We start from the raw sequence: 23,954 nt of genomic DNA, 5'->3' as shown, positions 1-23,954 counted from the left end.
AAATCAATTGGATAGATGAGGTTGCAAATGGTTAAGAGCTGAATGGCTGAATTGCATGTGGTTTTCCTAGCAGTAATGAAGACTTAAACAATGGTAAAAGCCCCTAAGTTGGGATCTTTACTGGCCCTATAATCGGGGCAGAGGGAAATATAAACCTCGACTATTAAAGGAATAACTATATAGAGCAGTGAGGGCGAACCTATGACACATGTATCAGAGGTGACACGCAAACTCATTTTTTGGTTGATTTTTCTTTGTTAAATAGCATTAAAATATATAAAATAAATATCAAAAATATAAATATTTGTTTTACTATGGTTGCAAATATCAAAAAATTTCTATATGTGACACAGCACCAGAGTTAAGTTAGGGTTTTTCAAAATGCTGACACGCCTAGCTCAAAAGGTTCGCCATCACTGATATAGAGCATGACTCTATAGAAATCACTGAGGAAAATCTGTGCAGTGAATTAGAGTAGGACATGTTGATGCCCATCAGAAATCTTTCAGATTCAAAACTGATTGCAATCGACAAGCAGGTAACCCTATGTCCTCACTGAACTTGGTCACATGGGCTCATGAAATGAATAGACACTGCAGCAATGCAGAGATGGGCTGAAGTTCCTCTTGCACAAAATGCCAGTAAGAGCTGTTCTGTTGTTCTGTTAACCAACAAGAGAGATAGAGATTGCAGATGGCCATGTGGCAAACTGCCTAGTGGGAAGACCCTGGTCATAGATGGCAAATCAGACTGATGCTAGCAGCTCTGAGTGCTACAAATGGGTCTTGACAGAAACAGACAGACACTGATTCTGGATGGGGTTGTGTTTACCTGGTGGTAGATGAAAATGCTCAGAAAGCTATAAAAAAAGCAGAACAGACAATACTACACCCATTAGGATAGTTGACAGTAATTTCTTCAGACCACAATGTACACCGTACAGGCCTAATATCTAACAACAGGCAGAGAGATATCCTCCTCAGAGTAATAGTTTGATAGAGAACTGGAATGCACAACTAAAACACTAATTGTCTAAAAGGGAAGGAAATAAAGTGCATGGTCATACTAAAGATAGATAGATAAATAGATAGATAGATAGATAGATAGATAGATAGATAGAATATATCTTATAATCCATGTAAAATATTTACAAGATATCTAATATATTCTAAATGCTTAGTAAATTATAGGCAGTATTATTATCATCAATTATTTTTCCTAGACAAATCTAACGTTAGCAAGTATATCTATCCTTCTCACAAACAGGACCAGAGCCATACCTTATTATTTTGTTCTCCTCTACACAGTTATCTCAGACAACTTCCATGTCATTTTAAAAATTAGATTTAACATGTTTTATTGCTTTCTTTGTGCATCATTGTATCCTGTATTTCACTATTTTATCTTGGTTCACTGATCTTCTTGCTAGCATACATACATCATTAGTAATTTAGCAATGATCAATGGACAGGACAGTTTGAGTCCCTGTGTACCTGATATTGTATTTATTTCTATCTTATTCTAAAATGTTAATCTATCTGGATAGAGCATTTCTAGATTTAAAGTTATTTTCCCCTAGCCCTTTCATCAGTGCACTATCTTGTGGACTCCAAAGTTGCTGATAAGAAATGTGCTGTCCATCTGATTATCAGTCCTCTGCAGATAATCCATTGGTATTTTTTTTATTTGCTTATTTTTTTATTTTCTTTATTTTCTTTATTGATTAAGGTATTACATATGTGTCCTTATTGCCCCATTGCCCTTCCATCCCCCCACTCATGCCCTCAACCTCCTGTTGTCTATGTCCATTGGTTAGGCTTATATGCATGCATACAAGTCCTTTGGTTGATCTCTCCCCCTTACCCGCACCCTCCCCTACCTTCCCTCTGAGGTTTGATGGTCTGATCAATGCTTCTCTGTCTCTGGATCTGTTTTTGTTCATCAGTTTATGTTGTTCATTATATTCCATAAATGAGTTAGATCATGTGATATTTACCTTTTCTGACTGGCTTATTTCGCTTAGCATAATGCTCTCCAGTTCCATCCATGCTGTTGCAAATGGTAAGAATTCCTTCTTTTTCATAGCAGCATAGTATTCCATTGTGTAGATGTACCACAGTTTTTTAATCCACTCATCTGCTGATGGGCACTTAGGCTGTTTCTAAATCTTAGATATTGTAAATTGTGCTGCTATGACCATAGGGTGCATATATCCTTTCTGGTTGGTATTTCTAGTTTCTTGGGATAAATTCCTGGAAGTGGGATCACTGAGTCAAATGGGAGTTCCATTTTTAGTTATTTGAGGAAACTCCATACTGTTCTCCACAGTGGCTGCACCAGTCTGCATTCCCACCAGCAGTGCATGAGGGTTCCTTTTTCTCCGCATCCTCGCCAGCACTTGTCGTTAGTTGATTTATTGATGATAGCTATTCTGACAGGTGTGAGATGGTACTGCATGGTATTTTAAATATATGTAAATAGAGAGAGACGAAAAGAAGATAGATACAGATATATCCATGAGTGGCAGGCACCGTAGTTTAATTTACATTGCCCTGATTACTAGTGAATGTGAACGCTGTATAACAGGTGTCTGGACTTTGAGATAGACTTCCTGTGTTATAACCTAGACTGACACATAATATATGTATAACCTTAGGCAAGTTACTTAAACATAAATATGTGCTCAGCCTCTACACCTGTAAAGTGTGGATAATAATAGCATCTATTATCTCATAGCGTTGTTGTGAGGTTTAAGAAAGACAGTTAAATGAAAGACAGTTTATGATGTTGAATCAAAAAAACTCAGAAACATTCACATGTAGGCTTCCATTTTTATAAAGCTTGTTTTTAAAATCAATAAAATAATAAAAATGGTTGAGGAACACATATTTTTTTAAAAATCATGTAAAAAGAAAGAATGATAAATATAACATTCACAAAATTAGTTTACTCTAAGGAAGATGAGGAAAAATGGGATTGGAAAGTAACACACAGGGAGCTTCTACAATATTGATATTCTAGATTACAAGTAGTTAATGGGTATTATTTCATTATTGAGAATGGGGAATGAATGAAGAATAGAAGATCATTACCAAATATATAATACTAGAGGCCCGGTGCACAAAAATCTGTGCACTCGGGGGCGGAGGGGGGGGATCGCCGAGCCCGGCCTGTGCCCTCTCGCAGTCTGGGACCCCTCGGGAGATAACGACCTGCTGGCTTAGGCCTGCTCCCTGGTGGCAGAGGGCAGGCCCAATCCCTAGGTGCAGCCCCTGGTCGGGCTCAGAGCAGGGCCGATTGGGGAGTTGGGGCACCGCCCCCTGTCATGCACAGAGCAGGGCGGATCTGGGAGGTTGCGATGCCACCCTCAGTCATGCTCAGGGTAGGGCCAATAGGGGGGTTGGGGCACCGCCCCCTGTCACACTCAAGGCAGGGTCGATAGGGAAGTTGCGGCGCCACCCCCTGTCACTCACAGAGCAGGGCCGATCAGGGGGTTGGGGCGCTGCCCCCTGTCATGCACAGAGCAGGGCCCATCAGGGGGGTTGGGGCTATGTACCCTGTCACACACAGAGCAGGGTCGATCAGGGGGTTGGGGAGCTCCCCCCTGTCACGCACAGAGCAGGGCCAATCAGGGGGTTGAGGAGCTCCCCCCTGTCACTCACAGAGCAGGACTGATAGGGGAGTTGGGGCACCGCCCCCTCTCACACACAGAGCAGGGCGGATCAGGAGGTTGGGGCGCTGCACCCTGTCCCACTCAGGGCAGGGCCAATGGGGAGGTTATGGCTCTCCCCCGTCACACACAGAGCAAGGCCCGTGGAGGGGGGTTGGGGCACCACCCTCTATCACCCACAGAGCAGGGCCGATCAGGGGGTTGGGGCGCCGCCACTGTCACACTCAGGGCAGGGCCGATGGAGAGGTTATGGCTCTACCCCGTCACACACAGAGCAGGCCTGCGGGGGGGTGGGGGGGGGGGGCATGGGGCGCCGCACCCTGTCACACACAGAGCCGCAGGGCGATCAGGGGGTTGGGAAGCTCCCCCCATCAGGCACAGATCAGGGCTGATCAGGGGGTTGGGGCGCCTTCCCCTGTCACACACAGAGCCGCAGGGCGATCAGGGGGTTTGGGCGCTGCCCCCAGTCATGCTGATCCCGGTGCTGGGAGGCATATTACCCTTTTATTATATAGGATAGAGGCCTGGTGCACGGATGGGGGCCGGCTGGTTTGCCCTGAAGGGTGTCCTGGATCAGGATGGGGGTCCCCACTGGGGTGCCTGGCCAGGCTGGCTGAGGGGCTGAGGGCCGTTTTCCGGCTGGCCGGTGACTGAAGCTCCCAACCACTCCTTTTTTTCTTTTTTCTTTTTTATTCTGAACCAGCTTTAGCTCTGAGGCCTCGCTGCTAAAATCATGGATACAATGTTGCGGTCAGGCTGGCTGAAGCCCACCTGACTGAAAGCCGGTTTCTGGGGTTTTGTTTAGCTTCTATATTTGCAACATAGTTGCTTAGAGTTGCAGCTGAGAGGCCGGCAAGTCAGGCGGTGAACGTTGGCGTCTGCCATCACCGAAGCAAGCAAGCCTCCCTGTTCGCTTCAGTGCATGGCTGCCGGCCGCCATCTTGGCTGACAGTTAATTTGCATAAGGATATGCTGATTAGCCAATGGGAAGGGTAGCGGTCGTACGCTAATTACCATGTTTCTCTTTTATTAGTGTAGATGTGAATTTATCTCATCCCAGTATACCTGATCACAAGTCTTTATATGCACTGAAAAAAGTCTGAGAGCATATACACTAAAATTAAAAAAATTTTTAACTTATTGAGAGACACTAAGAAGCCAGAAAAGGTTGAAGAACATGAGTTTCTAATAACCCAATCAAGATTATTATGTAATTTTTACCCTCAGGATTGCCAGCTAGTATAGAGAACATACATATGTATGTTTTCATGAGATTATCAAAAAATAAGAGTGCCAAGGTCAAATAAGCCAAAGACTCTCACATATGTATATATATGAAATAGTATTCAATTAGATCTGAATTTGATAGAAAGAAGAATGAACTAAAGAGACTTTAATAAACTAGATGTCTCAATAAGGGTATAAATCAGGTTACTGGGAATGGAACACAGAAAGGTATGTTGGTATCAGAATAGGTAATTATAGCATCCAAATTTTTAAAACAGATCTGGTGATTCCAAGGTTGGATGTCTGGCCATGTAAGCTAGTGGCTATAGTGGCACTAAAACACAAGTTGTTGGAGCAGGGATGAATTGAGAAGCCTGCTATACAAGGGACATTTACCTGTGAGATGAAATTATCCATGATGCTAATGAGAAAGCTAGACTACAAAGGAAAATCGTGAGCCAGATAACAAAAGACCTTCAGAGATATACTATAGGTTAATAGATAATGGCAATAAGAATAGGGTCCAGTGTAATAAAGCAGCTATGGCACAAATTTCAAAGTGAGAGGAATTATTGAAAGAAGATGATTTAAAAGTGATATGGAAACAAAATATCTAGAGAATGTCACGTTCTTTGCTCATCTTAAGGTACATTGAACTATAGAGAATGAAAAGGCACTTATATTTCAAAAAGGAGGTAAAAGAGAATACTGAAGAGAAATGGTGGTCTTACAGAGAAACATTTTTATGAAAAATGAACTAATGATGAAGAAACAGATTAAAGAAAGAAAAGGCCAAGTTCTCTAAGCTTCTGCACATGTTTGAAATACCCTTTTTAATCCCCTTGATCTGGCTGACAGAATTCAGCCCAAGAGTTATTTCTTAAAAGAAAGCATTATCTAACCCACATCCCCAATTCAGTGCCATTTCCTAAGCATGTACAACTTTGTCAATCTTTATGAAAGCATTTGTCAATCTGTAATTGTTATTGTTTCATTATCTGTCTACAACTAAATTAATTTGACCTAAGTAAAAACCATGTATTTAATTTCTTTGAGCCATCACAGTGCCCAGCGAATAGTGGCCACATGCTTAATCACTGCACTATATACCAAGTTTACAGAAGAAACTTGTTCACAGAGGTTTGTATCTTAGACAATGTCCATGGAGGAAGGAAACGCACAACTGAAAGAGATGAGAACATGGCTTAGAATTAACCTCAAGGTATTTAGCTTACCACTAAAACAGCATTTCAGTCAAAGTGAATACAATTCATTTTAACTATTGAATGTATTTTAATTCTCAAAGTGTATTCACATTTTAAAATTGTGAGCTGCTTAAAAAAACTAAAGTAATAAGTGTTAAAATATTATTTTATTAAAGTACTAATTAAAACTAATAAAATAGAAAACTCAATTTCTATGCCCACTCTTTTTCTTTTTCTTTTAATCTTTATTGTTGAAAGTATTACATAAGTCCCCTTTTTCCCCATTGACCTCTTCTAGCCTGACTCTATCCCTGTCCCTGGCCTTCACCACTCTATTGTCAGTGATACAAGTTCTCTGGTTGATCTCTTCCCACCCATCCATCCTTCCCAACCTTCCCTCTGAGGTTCCACAGTCTATGCCAGCCGTGGGCAAACTACGGCCCGCGGGCCGGATCCGGCCCATTTGAAATGAATAAAACTAAAAAAAAAAAAAGACTGTACCATTTTACGTAATGATGTTTACTTTGAATTTATATTAGTTCACACAAACACTCCATCCATGCTTTTGTTCCGGCCCTCTGGTCCAGTTTAAGAACCCATTGTGGCCCTTGAGTCAAAAAGTTTGCCCACCCCTGGTCTATGCTCACTTTACACAGTTTTGTCATCCCTGAGTCAGGGAGGGAACACAAATAATGTATTAAATACCTCTCAATCAAAAACATTTTCAAAAATTATTCCTTTTTTTTTCTTGTTAATACTCACTTGAGGATATTTTTCATTGACTTTAGGTACAGTAGAAGGGAGGAAGGAGAGAGAAAGAGAAACATCAACATGAGAGAGACACATCCATTGGTTGCCTCCCTCATGCCCCAAACAGACAAGGGTACGGGATCGAACCTGCAAGCCAGGAATGTGCCTTTGACCAGGAATTGAACCTGCAACACTTTGGTGTGCAGGCTGATGATCTAACCACTAAGACACACCTGCCAGGGCTCAAATGTTATTCTTATAAATAAATTTTTAAAAATTTTACTACATTTTTGTTTTTTTTTTAGAATTAGCATTTACAATATTTCACTAATTCTATAGTAAGGGAACATATGTGCATTTTTAGTTATATGACTCTATCAAGTCCACATTGAAAAATATCTGATAAGCATGAAGCTGGAGGTGTGTCTATTAAAAAAAAGAAGTAAAAATAAGCCAAAAAGCACTCTGAAAAAGGTACCTTATTGTATCTCACCAGTTTCATTATAATAAGATCTTTTGGAATTGGCAGAAAGCAAAAAAATCTGTAACTTGTAGGATACTAGAAAACCCTTTCATTAGTACATACCACAACATACAAGCATCTGACAGTAGAGATAGACAATTATACTGCCAGAAATTACAACAATGAATGCAACTTTAAATTATGGCTTCATAATACTCAGCTTCCATTGTTAGAAGGTAAAAAGTTTTTTATAACAATTCAGAAATATTTGGTTGACAAGGGATAGAAAAAAATTTTAGTTTTTCATAAAACTGATTATTAGGCAAAAGAATAGAAGTTTGAAAGATATGTCTTTAACTCATGAATTATTTACATTATACAGGCACATTGGAAAACCATACTTTTGGCCATGATTTGTGTATATAACAGATTTGTATTAGGAAGGTCACTCTTAAATAGATAAGTGTGTGTGTGTGAGTGTGTCTATACTCACATGTGCATATATTTTCTTATTTTAATAGTGTATATGCTCATTGCAGATCATTTTGAAAATACATGAGTAGGAAAAAGTAGGTTTAGTTGTGAGACAGAGTTTACTCTTATATTATTATACTGGAGACCTGGTGCACAAAATTCATGCACTGGGGGGAGGGGGTCCCTCAGCCCAGCCTGTGCCCTCTCACAATCTGGGACACCTCAGGGGATGTCTGCCTGTGACTTAGGGCCAATCCCCCCTGGATGAAGCAGGGGCTGTGAGGGCTGAGGTAAGCTGCCATGGCTGAGAGGGTGGAGCCCCTTCCACAAATTTCATCCATCGGGCCTCTAGTATAAACATATTTAACTAACTGCCCTTTATGTTTAAAGATGAGAGTACTCACTTATCTGTGGTTACTGATAAAAACAAATGAGCTCCACTTTGGTTCTTATAAATTTTGCTTTCATTTTATCCCTAAAATACTAGATTATATTTCCATTATCCTAATTTTCATCATTTCTGCATGTATTCGTAAAGTCAGTTCTCTTTATGAGAATTGACTTTACTCCCTTACCCTAAGTTTGCAGTCACAAGCTTTGATAACCTAAATCCCCTGCATCCCTGTTAAAATGGTTCTGGCCATTCTCAATTTTAGAAGCCTTCGCCTAGTTAGAGGCCTTCCAAATGTTCATCTTTATGAACATTTGAAACTTCATACATACTAAGACATAAAATTAACAAGATAAGTTGATACATTATTGTGAGCATGATTATTCATTCCATTGTAAAGTCTCCAGCAAGAACAAGAGACAATTTATGCTGTGGCAAAATAAAATTAAAAAATAAAATAAAAAATAAAATAAAATAAAATAATAAATAAAATAATAAAATAAGAGGCAGAAAACTAAAGTTTTTAAGTGATTATACTTTGACCTCTATTACATAGCAATTTTAACAAGAGACAGCTCTCATAATGTGGAACTTGCCTAATTAGAGGCTCTCTTAGTCAAAATGTTAAAACTCAAACCCAAAGCTCTAATTCCTTTCACTAAAAACAAGAGACTCAAAATAAAAATGACAGAAGGAAAACAGCATTCTAATGACAACAGATTAGATGAAAAGATGAAATATCATTAAGAAATATGACAAAAATTGTGGTCATTCAGCACAGTAACAGCTAGCAGTAGTTATCTGGTAAGTAATATTCAAACCTCCTTAATCACAGGAGCTAAGAGGAATTAATGTCTGAGAAGTGAAGTCTTTCTCAATTGATATTAAAACATCAGTAACCAAGGTATTTGTGTGGAAAAATTTCCTTGGTTTCTCATCAAGTATCTTTAAAAAAACAAATATATATATGTACATATATACATATATATATGGTGTCCCAAAAACTGTATGCACATACTTTGAATAATTATAAAGGCAGAGTTTATTAAAATGCATTTCATTTTCAAAATTGAGCTATCAACTGTTAAAGTATTAAAGGATACACTGTTAAAGTAACAAAAATATATATACATTTTTTGGGACACCCTGTATATGAGTTGGTAAACAAAGAAATATAAAGTAGTAGTTAAGAGTATGGATTTTGCCATTATATGGATTTGGGTTCTCCCTTTTATTAGTGCTAGATGGGCAAAGTATTTAACCTGTTCAGTTTTCTCATCTGTATAAAAGGAAATAATAGTGTTATTCATTTTTAAAAAATATTTTTATTGACTTCAGACAGGAAGGAAGAGGGAGAGAGAGATAGAAACATCAACAATGAGAGAGAATAATCGATCAGCTGCCTCCTGCATGCCCCACACTGGGGATCAAGCCCGCAACCTGGGTATGTGTCCTGACTAGGAATTGGGAATCAAACCAAGACCTCCTGGATCATAGGTTGATGCTCAATCACTGACTCACACCGGGAGGGCAAGTGGTATTCATTTTATAGGACTTTTACGAGCCTTATATAAGATGCACAAAAATTAGTAAGCACACTTCCCTGCATATAGCATAGCAGTGTTCACTACGTGCTAGCTATCATTATTATTATTTTTTGCCCCCAGTTCCTAGCAGAGGACTTCAAAAAGTCCTTCACATTTCATGAAGGTAAGAATATCTTGTGTTATTCACAATTGGCCCCTTTTGATCACACCTAAGGTTATGCTAATAAGGTAACATGGTCAGCCTTTAGATCAGGGGTTCTCAACCTTCCTAATGCCGCGACCCTTTAATACAGTTCCTCATGTTGTGGTGACCCCCAACCATAAAATTATTTTCATTGCTACTTCATAACTGTAATTTTGCTACTGTTATGAATCATAATATAAATATCTGATATGCAGGATGTATTTTGTTACAAATTGAACATAATTAAAGCATAGTGATTAATCACAAAAACAATATGTAATTATATATGTGTTTTCCGATGGTCTTAGGCAACCCCTGTGAAAGGGTCGTTCGACCCCCAAAGGGGTCGCGACCCACAGGTTGAGAACCGCTGCTTTAGATAGTTCCAAGACAGGCCCTGGCCAATGAAAGACAAAGCATGTAACTAGAATGCTGGAAACTGAATTTAATTATGTAGCCAATGATTCAATCAATCAAGCCTACATAATGAAGACTTCATAAAAACTCTAAATTAAGAGGTTCAGGGAGCTCCAAATTGCTGAACACATCTATGTGCTGGGAGGGTGCCCAGAAAGGGCTTGGAAGCTCTGTGCATCAACTCCCCTACCTCCAATACCTTGTCCTATATGTCTATTCTATTTGGCTGTTCCTAAGTTGTATCCTTTATAATAAAACTAATTGTAAGTATGATGCTTTCCTGAGTTCTGTGACTCATTCTAGCAAATAATCAAACCTGAGGATGGGGTTGTAGTCAGACAGGCAGAAATGCAGGCAGCCCACCTGCTGCAGCTGGCATTTAAGTAAAGGCAGTCTTGTGGAATTGAGCCCTTAAGCTGTTGGCTTTGCACTAATTCCAGGTAGGTAGTATCAGAATTAAACTGAATTCTAGAACATTTAATTGGTGCCAGAGAATTAGTGTCCGAAATAATGTATTTTAAATACTGGTAGTGTTGCCTTACAGTGACAACTGCAGAGTTGAGTAGTTACAATAGACACCATATGGCCCACAAAACCTAAAATTCCTGGATCTTTAAGGAAAGCACTTGCCTACTATTGTTCTAGAGAATTCATTTCTCACAGCCTCCTTTTTCAACATTTGTGTCTATATCATTAACATAACACCTATTACTTATATATATTTCCAAGTACAAGGTGAGACAAAAGTAGGTTTAAAGTTGTAAGTATCTGTAACAGAGTTTATTCTTATATTATTATTTATTAATTAGAGGCCTGGTGCATGAAATTCATGCACTGGGGGGGGGGGGGGGGTGTCCCTCAGCCCAGCCTGCGCCTCTCACAGTCTGGGAGCCCTCGCTCCTTACCACCCGCCTGCTCACTGCTCCTTACCGCTCGGCTCGCTGCTCCTTAGTGCTGCTGCGGAGGCAGGAAAGGCTCCCACCACCGCCGCTGCACTCACCAGCTGTGAGCTGGGCTTCTGGCTGAGCGGGCTCCCCCTGTGGGAGCGCACTGAACACCAGGGGGCACTTCCTGCATTAAGCGTCTGCCTCCTGGTGGTCAGTGCGCATCATAGTAACCGGTCGTTCTGGTTGTTCTACTGTAATGGTGGCTTAGGCTTTTATTATATAGACTAGTAGCCCGGTGCACTGATTTGTGCACCCATGGTCGAAGGTGGACTAGTGAGGCCCAAAGAGGAATTGGGTTCCCTCCTCTCTGGTTCCAGGGTGCATCACCTGAGAACCACCACTGCCAAGTCACCACAGCTCGGCAGATCCTGTGATTAGCATCTGCCCCCTGGTGGTCAGTGCACATCATATGTATCGGTTGGTTGATGGTCACTTAGCCTTTTATATATATAGACTAGCGGCCTGGTGCACAAAAATTTGTGCACTCTGGGGGGAGGGAGAGTCCCTCAGCCTGGCCTGTGCCCTCTCGCAGTCTGGGACCCCTCGGGAGAAAACGACCTGCTGGCTTAGGCCTGCTCCCGGGTGGCAGAGGGCAGGCCCAATCCCTAGGTGCAGCCCCTGGTCAGGCTCAGAGCAGGGCCGATTGGGGAGTTGGGGCGCCGCCCCCTGTCATGCACAGAGCAGGGTGGATCGGGAGGTTGTGATGCGACCCCTAGTCATGCTCAGGGTAGGGCCGATTGGGGGGTTGGGGCACCAACCCCTGTCACACTCAAGGCAGGGTCGATGGGGAGGTTGAGGCGCCACCCCCTGTCACACACAGAGCAGGGTAGATCAAGGGGTTGGGGAGCTCCCCCCTGTCACGCACAGAGCAGGGCCGATCAGGGGGTTGAGGAGCTCCCCCCTGTCACTCACAGAGTAGGGCCGATAGGGGAGTTGGGGAACCGCCCCCTGTCACACACAGAGCAGGGCAGATCAGGGGGGTGGGGCGCCGCACCCTGTCACACTCAGGACAGGGCCAATGGGGAGATTATGGCTCTACCCCGTCACACAGAGAGCAGGGCCCGTGAGGGTGGGGGGGAGGTTGGGGCGCCGCACCCTGTCACACACAGAGCAGGGCTGATCACGGGGTTGGGGCGCCGCACACTGTCACGCACAGAACCACAAGGTGATCAGGGGTTCGGGGAGCTCCCCTCTATCAGGCACAGAGCAGGGCTGATCAGGGGGCTGGGGCGCCTTCCCCTGTCAAGAACAGAGCAGGGCGGATAGGGAGGTTGTGGCCCCGCCCCCTATCACACACAGAGCTGCAGGGCGATCAGGGGGTTTGGGTGCTGCCCCCTGTCACGCTGATCCCAGTGTCGGGAGGCCTCGCGGTTCCGCTGATCCCGGTGCTGGGAGGCATATTACCCTTTTACTATACAGGATAGAGGCCTGGTGCACAGGTGGGGGCCAGCTGGTTTGTCCTGAAGGGTGTCCTGGATCAGGGTGGGGGTCCCGCTTGGGTGCCTGGCCAACCTGGGTGAGGGGCTGATGGCTGTTTGCAGCTGGTCACACCCCCTTCAGGGTGGGGGTCCCCACTGGGGTGCCTGGCCAGTCTGGGTGAGGGGCTGAGGGCCGTTTTCAGGCAGGCGGGTGACTGAAGCTCCCAACCTGTCCTTTTTTTCTTTTTTTTTTTTTATTCTGGGCCAGCTTTAGCTCTGAGGCTTGGCTCCAGCTCTGAGGCCTCGGCTGCTGAAAGCAGGTATCTGGTTTGTTTGGGTTCTATAATCGAAACACTGTTTCAACTCCAGCTCTGAGATCCTGGCTGGCTGAAAGCAGGTTTCTGGGGTTTTGTTTAGCTTCTATATTTGTAACAATGTTTCAAACTGCAAGCTCAGAGGCCGGCAGCCACAGGCGGGGAACGTTGGCTTCCTCTGTCACTGGAGCAAGCAAGCCTCCTGTTAGCTTCAAGCTGCCTGGCTGCCGGCCGCCATCTTGGCTGGCAGTTAATTTGCATATCGCCCTGATTAGCCAATGGGAAGGGTAGCCGAGGTACGGCTAATTACCATGTTTCCCTTTTATTAGATAGGACTAGAGGCCCGGTGCTCAAAAATCTGTGCACTCGGGGGAGGGGGGTTCCTCAGCCAGGCTTGCACCTTCTCGCGGTCCGGGACCACTCAAGAGATGTCCACCTGCCAGCTTAGGAACACTTCCCGGGGGATTGGGCATAAGCTAGCAGTCAGACATCCCTCTGGCAGACTGGGAGCCCTCGGAGGATGTCCAACTGACGGCTTAGACCCACTCCCCACCTAAGCCACAGTCGGACATCCTTAGCACTGCTGAGGAGGTGGGAGAGGCTCCTGCCACCGCCGCTGCACTCGCAGCCGTCAACCCAGCTTGTGGCTGAGCAGAGCTCCCTCTGTGGGAGAGCACTGACCACCAGGGGGCATCTCCTGCATTGAGCGTGTGCCCCCTGGTGGTCAGTACGCATCTTAGCGATTGATCATTCCCAGTTGTTCCACTGTTAGGGTCAATTTGCATATTATCCTTTTATTATATAGGATTATTGTATTATTTATAAATATTGTATTAGTTTACAAACAACTGTAAACCTACTTTTGCACCACCCTGTATATAAAAGAAAAACTTAAATATCTATCTCCCCCCAGAAGATTACCACTTATGAATAAAAAACAGTTTCTTAATCATTTTATCTTTAGAACCAACTTCTTGGTATCTGGTAGATAGAAGCTTAAAAAAAAAAAAAAACTATTTCCACTGAAAAAGCTTCTTAAAGCATGTTTCTATCCCAGAGTATCCTATCATCTACTTTAATATCAGACTATGCTCTGCTTCTGAAAAAAAGAAAAAGAAAAGATACTATTTACAAATCATAAATTATTAGTATGTCAAAGTCTAAAAGGACCTTGGATATCATTTAACCCAATCTTTATTTTAAGTTAGACAAAATAAGGTCCAGAAGACTTAAATGAATTGCCCAATTAGTAACAAAGACAAGATTAAAATCCAAGACTAAAATCAATATTCCTTTCACTCACAACAGCAAACCTTCCTAACACCACAAGTGGAAAAAAAGTAACGGGAATTAAAATAAGCTTTGTTCAAAATGTACCCCAAAAGTACTCTCAGGTTACTTCATGCTGCTCAAGGAACCAGCCACTAGGAGACTGAATTACAACATGAATCAACATACTGTTTCCTTCATCAAGAAAAAAAAGTTATTTGAAATAAAAAGTGTGTTTATTGACAAAACTGATTTACATTCTGGCACAAGCTCCTTATCTCATCTTAGACCAGGACCAACAAACATTTCACAAATATGCAACCTGATCTGTTGTCCACATTTTGAATAGCAGTGTGCTAAATGAACATTCAGAATAGTAGCAGAAATAGTAATATAATGATCGGTCATATATATAATTCATATACACATTTCCCTTTAGAGAAATAAAACAAAATACAATATCCTTTATTTTGGTTTCATATATATATTTATATACATATGAATATATAGTCATACATATATGAAGGATATAGATATAGAGATGGAGTTATAAAGAAAGAGAAACAGAGGTTCAACGATGTAATACTTGGCTCAAGGTCAATCACAAACCAAAGAAAAGGAAGACCCAAGATATGAATTCATATTAGACATACCACAAAGGCCAACCTCTTTATAGAAAACCAGGATACAAAAATGAATTTGACTCAAATAGCATTTTACACATTAACTCATAACTCTAAATACTGAAAGTGAAGTACATTAGTTCATAATTATAAATGGCTACAAATGGCCTAAAAGGAGCAGGTACAAGCTGGCACTAAAGAAAGCACCCATGATCATATACTATATTTAACCACTAAGCAAGGTGTCCTCTTTGACCAATCCTGTTGTTTCAGGAGAGAAACACACACAAAAAAATACTGAAAGGGGAAGAGAATACCAACTTACATGGAATGAACATATTGCTTCACTCGTTCAAAACTTCTTGCTCCACATTGCCCAAAGTCCTTAGTTTCAAATTCACTCAGCTTCACTTTTTTCATGTGTATAATGGGACAGAAATGCCTATGTCATGGAGTTATTTTATTAATTGAGAATGCTGTATTTCCTTTATTCTAAGAAATATTTTTCACGTTTTAACATTTCTGAAATCACATATAACCCATAATTAATGTGTACATTTAATGTAATAGTGCTTTTTCTCTCCCCACCAAGAGTTCTTATTAAATAGTAATACTCTCAACAGCCTAACAGCATACCTAAACAAAACTTCTAACTACTATCCTATCCTATCTAATAAAAGAGAAACATGGTAATTAGCCGTACGGCCACTACCCTTCCCATTGGCTAATCACTGAGATATGCAAATTAACTGCCAGCCAAGATGGCGGCTGGCAGCCAGGCAGCTGACGCGAACAGGGAGGCTTGCTTGCTCCAGTGACGGAGGAAGCCAGGTTCCCCGCCTGCTGCTGCTGGCCTCTCAGCTGCTAAGAAACATTGTAACAAATATAGAAGCTAAACAAAACCCCAGAAACCTGCTTTCAGCCAGCCGGGCTTCAGACAGCCGGACCGCAACATTGTTTCAAATACAGCCGAGGCCTCAGAGCTAAAGCTGGCCCAGAATAAAAAAAAAAAAAAAAAAAAAGGACAGGTTGGGAGCTTCAGGCACCCGCCAGCCTGAAAACGGTCCTCAGCCCCTCATCCAGGCTGGCCAGGCACCCCAGTGGGGACCCCCCACCCGGATCCAGGACACCCTTCAGGGCAAACCAGCCGGCCCCCACCCATGCACCAGGCCTCTATACTATATAGTAAAAGGGTAATATGCCTCCCAGCACCGGGATCAGTGGAGCAGCTAGGCCTCCTGCCACCAGGAAGAGCGTGACAGGGGGCAGCGACCAAGCCCCCTGATCACCCTGCGGCTCTGTGTGTGACAGGGGGCGGGGCCACAACCTCCCTATCCGCCCTGCTCTGTTCGTGACAGGGGAAGGCGCCCCAACCCCCTGATCAGCCCTGCTCTGTGCCTGATAGGGGGGAGCTCCCCAACCCCATGATCGCCCTGCAGCTCTGTGTGTGACAGGTTGCAGCACCCCAACCACCGCCCCCCCCACGGGCCCTGCTCTGTGTGTGACAGGGTGCGGCGCCCCAACCCCCCCCCACACACACGGGCCCTGCTCTGTGTGTGACAGGGTAGAGCCATAACCTCCCCATCAGCCCTGCCCTGAGTGTGACAGTGGTGGCACCCCAACCCCCTCATGGGCCCTGCTCTGTGTGTGACAGGGGGCAGCGCCCCAACCCCCTCATGGGCCCTGCTCTGTGTGTGACAGGGGGCGGTGCCCCAACTCCCCTATTGGCCCTACTCTGTGAGTGACAGGGGGGAGCTCCTCAACCCCCTGATCGGCCCTGCTCTGTGCGTGACAGGGTATGGAGCCCCAACCCCCCTGATGGGCCCTGCTCTGTGCATGACAGGGGGCAGTGCCCCAACCCCCTGATTGGCCCTGCTCTGTGCGTGACAGGGGGTGGCGCTGCAACCTCCCTATCGACCCTGCCTTGACTGTGACAGGGGGCAATGCCCCAACCCCCCAATCATCCCTACCCTGTGCGTGACTAGGGGTGGCATCGCAACCTCCCAATCCGCCCTGCTCTGTGCATGGCAGGGGGCGGCGCCACAACTCCCCAATCGGCCCTGCTCTGAGCCCGACCAGGGGCTGCACCTAGGGATTGGGCCTGCCCTCTGCCACCCGGGAGCAGGCCTAAGCCAGCAGATCGTTATCTCCTGAGGGGTCCCAGACTGCGAGAGGGCACAGGCCGGGCTGAGGGACCCCCTCTCCCGCCCCCAAGTGCACAAATTTGTGTGCACCGGGCCTCTAGTATAATAAAAGAGAAACACGTAAATTGACTGTCCCTCCGCTACACTCACCAGCAAATCAGGAGTGAGTATGCAAATTAACCCAACAAATATGGTGGGTTAATTTGCATACACAGGCGCCGTGCAGAGAGCAGAGCAGGAGAGCCGACGGCTTGGGGGGACGTGGCTCCCTCGGTCACTCCCCCCAGGCCATGGGGCAGAGAGCAGAGTGGGAGAGCCAGCGGAGAGTGGAGCAGCTTGGGGAACTTGGCTTCCCAAGCCGCCAAACAGGGAGCAAAGAGGGAGAGCTGGTGGCTTGGAGGACTTGGCAAAGTGGGAGGCTATTGGAAGGAGACAGAGCAGGAAGGGAAAACCAAGAGTGCAGGGAACACCAGGAATGCTGGGAATCATAGTTCTAGTGGCAGACAGATCTCTTAGACACTAGAGCAGCGGTTCTCAACCTGTGGGTCGCAACCCCTTTGGCAGTCGAACGACCCTTTCACAGGGGTCGCCTATGACCATCCTGCATATCAACTATTTACATTATGATTCATAACAGTAGCTACATTACAGTTATGAAGTAGCAACGAAAATAATTTTATGATTGGGTCACAACATGAGGAACTGTATTTAAAGGGCCAGAAGGTTGAGAACCACTGCACTAGAGCAAAGCAAGCCTGGAGCAAGCGACTATTGTGGTGGGGGATGGAGGGAAAGCAAAGGTGAGAGATATAAGTAAAATCAGAGTGTCTAGGAAAAATTAAATGGAAGATATCCTAAAACTTCCAGATCTCCACCAATGAAGCAAAGAAAAAAAAATGCCTCTATTATTCTGTGAGCAACAAACCAAACTGAGTTGGGGTCTCAGACAATTCTCTCATATGATTGCAAAGACAGACAGAAACTCCCAGATTGGAGAGGGTTCCCCTGAGGGCTCCCAGATTGGAAAGGGTGCAGGTCAGGCTGAGGGACCCCCATACCCTCCAGTGCACGAATGTCGTGCACTGGGCCTCTAGTTACATTATATTTGGTGCAAACAAGCAACAAGTGATTCTGGTTTGTTTTGATAACAGTTGTTTCCAGAACTTTCTTTATGTACTTATATATAACTATATACATGATTAAGTCATTGTTTTTATTTCTTTTCTTCTCCCTACCCCTTAGTGTCTAGAGACCTTGATTTTGCAAATTGCAGTTTTGCAAACCACAATACATTTCAAAAATGTGACTCCTAAGATTGTTGAGATTAATGTATTTACAAGGTGCTAATGGATACAAGAAAAAATGAAAATGACAGAAGCTTAAGCTAAATCCTAAAGACTAAGTACCAATTTTGTGAAAGAGAAAAACACTCCTAGAAGGAGATACTATTTTAAATATACTGTACCAATTCAAACTTCCAGTACTGGAATGCCCTTGCTCCATCCTGCCTACTCCATAAACTTCTGCTCACTCTTCAAAGCCAATCTCAAGAGAATCCTCCATCTGAAGGTCTTTTCTGACTCCTGCAAATAATTTATTATCTCCTTTGTGATATCATATTCTAATACATATTTTTACTCTAGATCACAAGAGAAAAAAAGCAGTGCCAGGATTTGAATTCAAGTAAGTGAAACCACAAAGGCCTGATCACACTATTTAGTACATTTTTTTATGTTAATCTTCACCCAAGTATATTTTTTTCCATTCATTTTTTTAGAACGAGAGAAGAAGGAAGTGGGAGAGACAGAGAGAGAGAAACATTGATTGGTTGCCACCAAAACACACCCTGACCTGGGCTGGGGATCAAGCCTGCAACCTAGGTACGTGACCTTGACTAGAATTGAACCAGAGACCCTTCAGTCCAAGGGCCGATGCTCTAAAAACTGAGCCAAACTGGCTAGGGATATTTAGTAATTTTTAATTTACACACTGGTCTCTTAATAGAATTTGAAATTTTTAGAAAAGAATCATCTTTTCAATCCTACTATGTCCCAACATACTATCACTAGGTTTGGACACTTGAGATCCCAACCACCACCTAGAAATAAATCTTTAAAATTAATCTCCTTCTCCTCTCCATTAGGTATTTAGAAATTTTTCAGGGTTTAAGATCATCCAAGAATGTTGCTGAACTATACTCTAAAATCTTAATAGACAACCACAACTCTCCAAATACACAGTGCTAGATTTCTAGGCAAGTCATCCCTAGAACACTGCTATGATGAGTCCTCTACTTTGGGCACTGCTGTGGAGCATTCAGAAGCTACTCACAACAGTCATTTTCCCAGTCCAATATCTCTACTATGTTCCAGTGTTACCTTGACCGAGGTGGGATCAAATGTCTATCTACCTGGTAACCTAGTTAATGGTCTTCCCCTGCTCCTCCTTCACAACCCTGCCCCTCTCCTGTTGCCTCCCATTTAAAATACAGTTGTTTAGCCTGGCTGGTGCGGCTCAGTAGTTGAGTGTCGACCTATGAACCAAAAGATCACAGTTCGATTCCCAATCAGGGAACATGCCCATATTGTGGGCTGGATTCTCACTGGGGGGCATGCAGGAGGCAGTCAATCAATGATTCTCTCTCAACATTGATGTTTCTATCTGTCTCTCCCTCCCCCTTCCTCTCCAAAATCAAAATAAATAAACAAACAGAAATAAAAATACACTTGGTCAGATACAAGTAGGTATGTACAGATTTTCTTCAAGGTAGCCCACATCAGCCTGTGAATATCTCCTTTTTGGTCCAGAAGCAGTAATTATCTTTTGGGCCCCATTATCACTCTGAATAGTACAGAGACAAAAATAAAAAATAAAAATTAAAAAAAAACCACACAAACATACATTAGATATTGTCTCAATAGGTGATCAATAATATAGTTCCTAAACAACCCTAAAAAACATGTGCAACACCTCAGAGCCATAGGAGTATGTTAAATTCCTGAAAGTAAAAATACTAGTTTATTATGACAAGAGAATGTACAGCTTATGGCAAAATAAACTGTCACCAGAGAGGCAGGGGCAGATGATGACATGCAATATAAATCATGCCACTGAACTTCGTGCTATATGTTAAGTGGAGAGGAAATACTGAATGACTAACTTAGAAGTCTAGTAAATAGACTTCTAAGGGATTAAGAATCAAAACTTCAATAAATTTAAGTATCCAAAGTTAAGTGTGCTAAATGCTTGGCAAAGTTACCACAGAAGCTATGAACACATGATGCTATGTCCATATCTTAATTTCAATGAGACTATAGTTAGAATTTAAGATAGCAGCAAATTAAATTCTTAAGATTTCTAAAATAGAGGCAATAAGTATAGCAAATACTGCCTCTGTTTGAAACCTAACAATGCATATTACCTATAAAATCTTGAAAATATTATTTACACCTTTAATCCTTAGTTTCCTCATCACTACCTAACTTCACAGGACTCTGGTGAGATTTAATGCATGTAAAGCACTTAGCACAAAGATTTTCAACCAGTGTGCCACAGAATTTTTAAAATATCCAATATCTGACTAATTAGTCAGGAGCACTAACCTCTTTTTCCTTAGATTGCCAAATAAAAAAAAAATGACAACAGCCATCGGGTATGAATGCCCTCGTTTGAACCATAAATATAGAGATCATATAATAGTGTTATATCTTGCCGAAACCGGTTTGACTCAGTGGATAGAGCGTCGGCCTGTGGACTGAGGGGTCCCGGGTTCGATTCCGGTCAAGGGCATGTGCCTGGGTTGCGGGCACATCCCCAGTGGGGAGTGTGCAGGAGGCAGCTGATCGGTGTTTCTCTCTCATCGATGTTTCTAACTCTCTATCTCTCTCCCTTCCTCTCTGTAAAAAATCAATAAAATATATTAAAAAAAAAATAGTGTTATATCTTATTGGTCACAGCACATAATAAGGTTGTGTCTGATTTATTAATTCTTGGTATCATAAATCCTTATATACAAATATAGGCACTTGATTTTTTTTAAAGTCACTTTGGAGCAAAAAGAGTAGGCAGTTACTATTATTATTTTTTTTTTTTGTAAATCAATAAGAATTACATCTATTTTTTTGTCATATCAGCAAAAATTAGAACATTTTTTGGTGTGCCCCAGAATTTTAGTAATTAGTTTATGTGTGTCTTCAGATGAAAATAGCTGACTTAGCACAATGGCTACCTGGTGCTTCATGAGCTAAACAGAGGTTCATTATTATTATCCTTATTGTTATTATTGAAGGAGAGTGAAGACATTGATTTTCTACCAACATTGTAGCAGATATAAAAATAACACTTGTAATTAGCTAAAGAAAAGAGTCAAAACTATTTGGGCTTAGTGACACCATTAAATAAGTAATGCCTCTGGATGCACAGATGAAGGCATCCTATCTAATAAAAGAGTAATATGCAAATTGACCGTCACTCCAACATACAAGATGTTCACCCCATATGGACACAAGATGGCCAACAGAGGAGGGCAGTTAGGGGAGACCCAGGCCTGCAGGGGAGGGCAGTTGGGGGCAACCAGGCTGGCAATGGAGGGCAGTTAGGGGCAATCAGGTTGCCAAGGGAGGGCAGTTAGGGGTGTCTGGGCCAGCAGGGGAGGGCAGTTAGGGGCGACCAGGCTGGCAGGGGAGGGCAGTTAGGGGTGACCAGGCCTGCAGGGGAGGGCAGTTAGGGGCGACCAGGCCTGCAGGGTAGGACAGTTGGGGGCGACCAGGCTGGCAGGGGAGGGGAGTTAGGGGTGACCAGGCCGGCAGGGGAGGGCAGTTAGGGGCGACCAGGCCAGCAGAAGAGGGCAGTTAGGGGCAACCAGGCTGGCAGGGGAGGGCAGTTGGGGGCGACCAGGCCAGCAGGGGAGGGCAGTCAGGGGCAATCGGGCTGCCAAGGGAGGGCAGTTAGGGTTGACTGGGCCAGCAGGGGAGGGCAGTTGGGGGCAATCGGGCTGCCAAGGGAGGGAAGTTAGAGGTGACCAGGCCAGCAGGGGAGGGCAGTTGGGGGCGACGAGGCTGGCAGGGGAGGGCAATTAGGGGTGACCGGGCCAGCAGGGGAGGGCAGTTAGGGGCGACCAGGCTTGTAGGGGAGGGCAGTTAGGGGCAATCGGGTTGGCAGAGGAGCAATTAAGCGTCGATCAGGCTAACAGGGGAGAGGTTAGGGGCAATCAGGCAGGCAGGCAAGCAGTTGGGAGCCAGCAGTCTTGGATTGTGAGAGGGATACATGACTGCCCATTTAGGCCCGATCCCACCAGGGCCGGGCCTAAACGGGCAGTCGGACATCCCTCGAGGGGTCCCAGATTGGAGAGGGTGCAGGCTCGGCTGAGGGACACACAGCCCCCCCTCCCCCCGCATGAATTTCGTGCACCGGGCTTCTAGTATGAGAATAAAAACATGAGAGAGGAAAGGAGAAAGTAGAAGAAAGGAAAAGAATAAAATAATTCAAATTAAGAAAGTCAGGGGTTTATGTAATGAAAAACTGTAAATTTTAAAGGAAATTTATGTGGAACACTATAAATAGATCTCATAGTTTTATCACCACCACTTATTTTATCCTTATTTTCACTTAAGACCTGCTGTGTACCTCCAAAACTCATGTTAAAATGCTAACCCTCAGAGTGCAGGCGCAGTGGCCTCAGCCCTAGGATCGCCCAGGTAGGCGTCAGCTCACAGTTGGGTGAGGAGGATCGGAGTGGCCCTCTGTGGGTGAGGGGCCAGACCAGAGCCCAGCAATGGAGCTGCCAGGTTCTTCATAATGAAATATCTTGGGATGCTTCTCTCTCCTCTATATAGTTGATAGTTTGGGAGGTGAAGAGATGGCTGGCAGTGTCAAACCTTTCTCCAGAGCCTTCCCAGGGGAACCAAAGACTCTACCTGGGGAATTTGTACCATCTTGATGCTTGAGTTCAGCAAAAGAGGAGCAGGTAGTGTCCTACCCTGGCACAGAGGAGAGTCGAGAGTCAAAAAAGGGCAGGTAGTGTCCTACCCTGGCACAGAGGAGAGTCGAGAGTATAAAGAGGAAACAAGAGAGTGAGCCACATATTCTTGGTAGAATTTCTCCAGTGCTGTGCTTAAAATGGCGGGGTATTCTGGTTTAGTCTCCTCTTGTTTCATTGTTTATTCCTGTACTTCAGTCAGTAACTGCTGATCTGTCTCTACATGGAGATGTTCGGTCATGGATGGAATTCTCCCTCACAATAATTTTCAGTGCTCTTTGAGTGCTCCCCCTGTTTGTGAATGCCATTTGACTTCAAGATATAGCTGACCTGGCATTCAAGTTATCTGGAAGGAAACCTCACATATTCCCTAGTGTTAGCAAAATCATTGTTGACGTGCTCTTCAAACCTTCTGCTTCAGGCTCTTTTCCTCATCCAAGGGATGTTTGTGAGTCATTTTCCCATCCACCTTATTGGTCAGCTGGTTAGTCTCCTGCATATGTCCTTTCTCAACTCACTATACTGATTTAAGTATCAAGGGTTCAATAAAGGAATTGAAATGCACCAGCAATTGTCAAACATAGAGAGGAATTGGCCTTACTAACTTGCGATTTAGTTTGCTCTCACAGCAATGCAGTCGTCATACATTATCAATGCCTGCCTCTTCTCTATCCTCTTTCCTTTATTTGTTGTCAGTGCCGATGAAGCAAAGACCCCTGGCAAAGCTTACCTTTGTTGTGCCTCATCTCCTTGGTGGTTCTCTTAAGCAAAAGACTTCCACAAGATGGTCTACCTAGTCTGCTCTGATTACCTCGACCTCTGCAGAGAAGTTCCCTCCACCGCTTTCATCTCCTGCCAAACTGAAGGCTACTTCAGGCCACTGAGTCATCTGCTATCCAGAGGAGATGAGTGGGATTGGAAGGAGGTTCTGCAG

General features: G+C 43.7%; 1 protein-coding gene and 1 pseudogene across 5 annotated transcripts in view; one reads left to right on the top strand and one right to left on the bottom strand.

The window, feature by feature from the left end:
• Window positions 1-23,954, bottom strand: part of NBEA (neurobeachin) — a 975,192-nt gene that overhangs the window by 934,604 nt on the left and 16,634 nt on the right. The gene's annotated exons all lie outside the window — the stretch shown is intronic.
• LOC139005104 (etoposide-induced protein 2.4 homolog pseudogene) lies at window positions 482-23,904 on the top strand (annotated as a pseudogene).

The sequence above is a fragment of the Myotis yumanensis genome, unplaced genomic scaffold (assembly GCF_028538775.1).
Source record: "Myotis yumanensis isolate MYYU_CA2020_CCGP unplaced genomic scaffold, mMyoYum1.0.hap1 SCAF_3, whole genome shotgun sequence".
Lineage (NCBI taxonomy): Eukaryota > Metazoa > Chordata > Mammalia > Chiroptera > Vespertilionidae > Myotis > Myotis yumanensis.
Note: the sequence above shows the minus strand (reverse complement) of the source record. Positions and strands in the feature narration are given on the sequence as shown.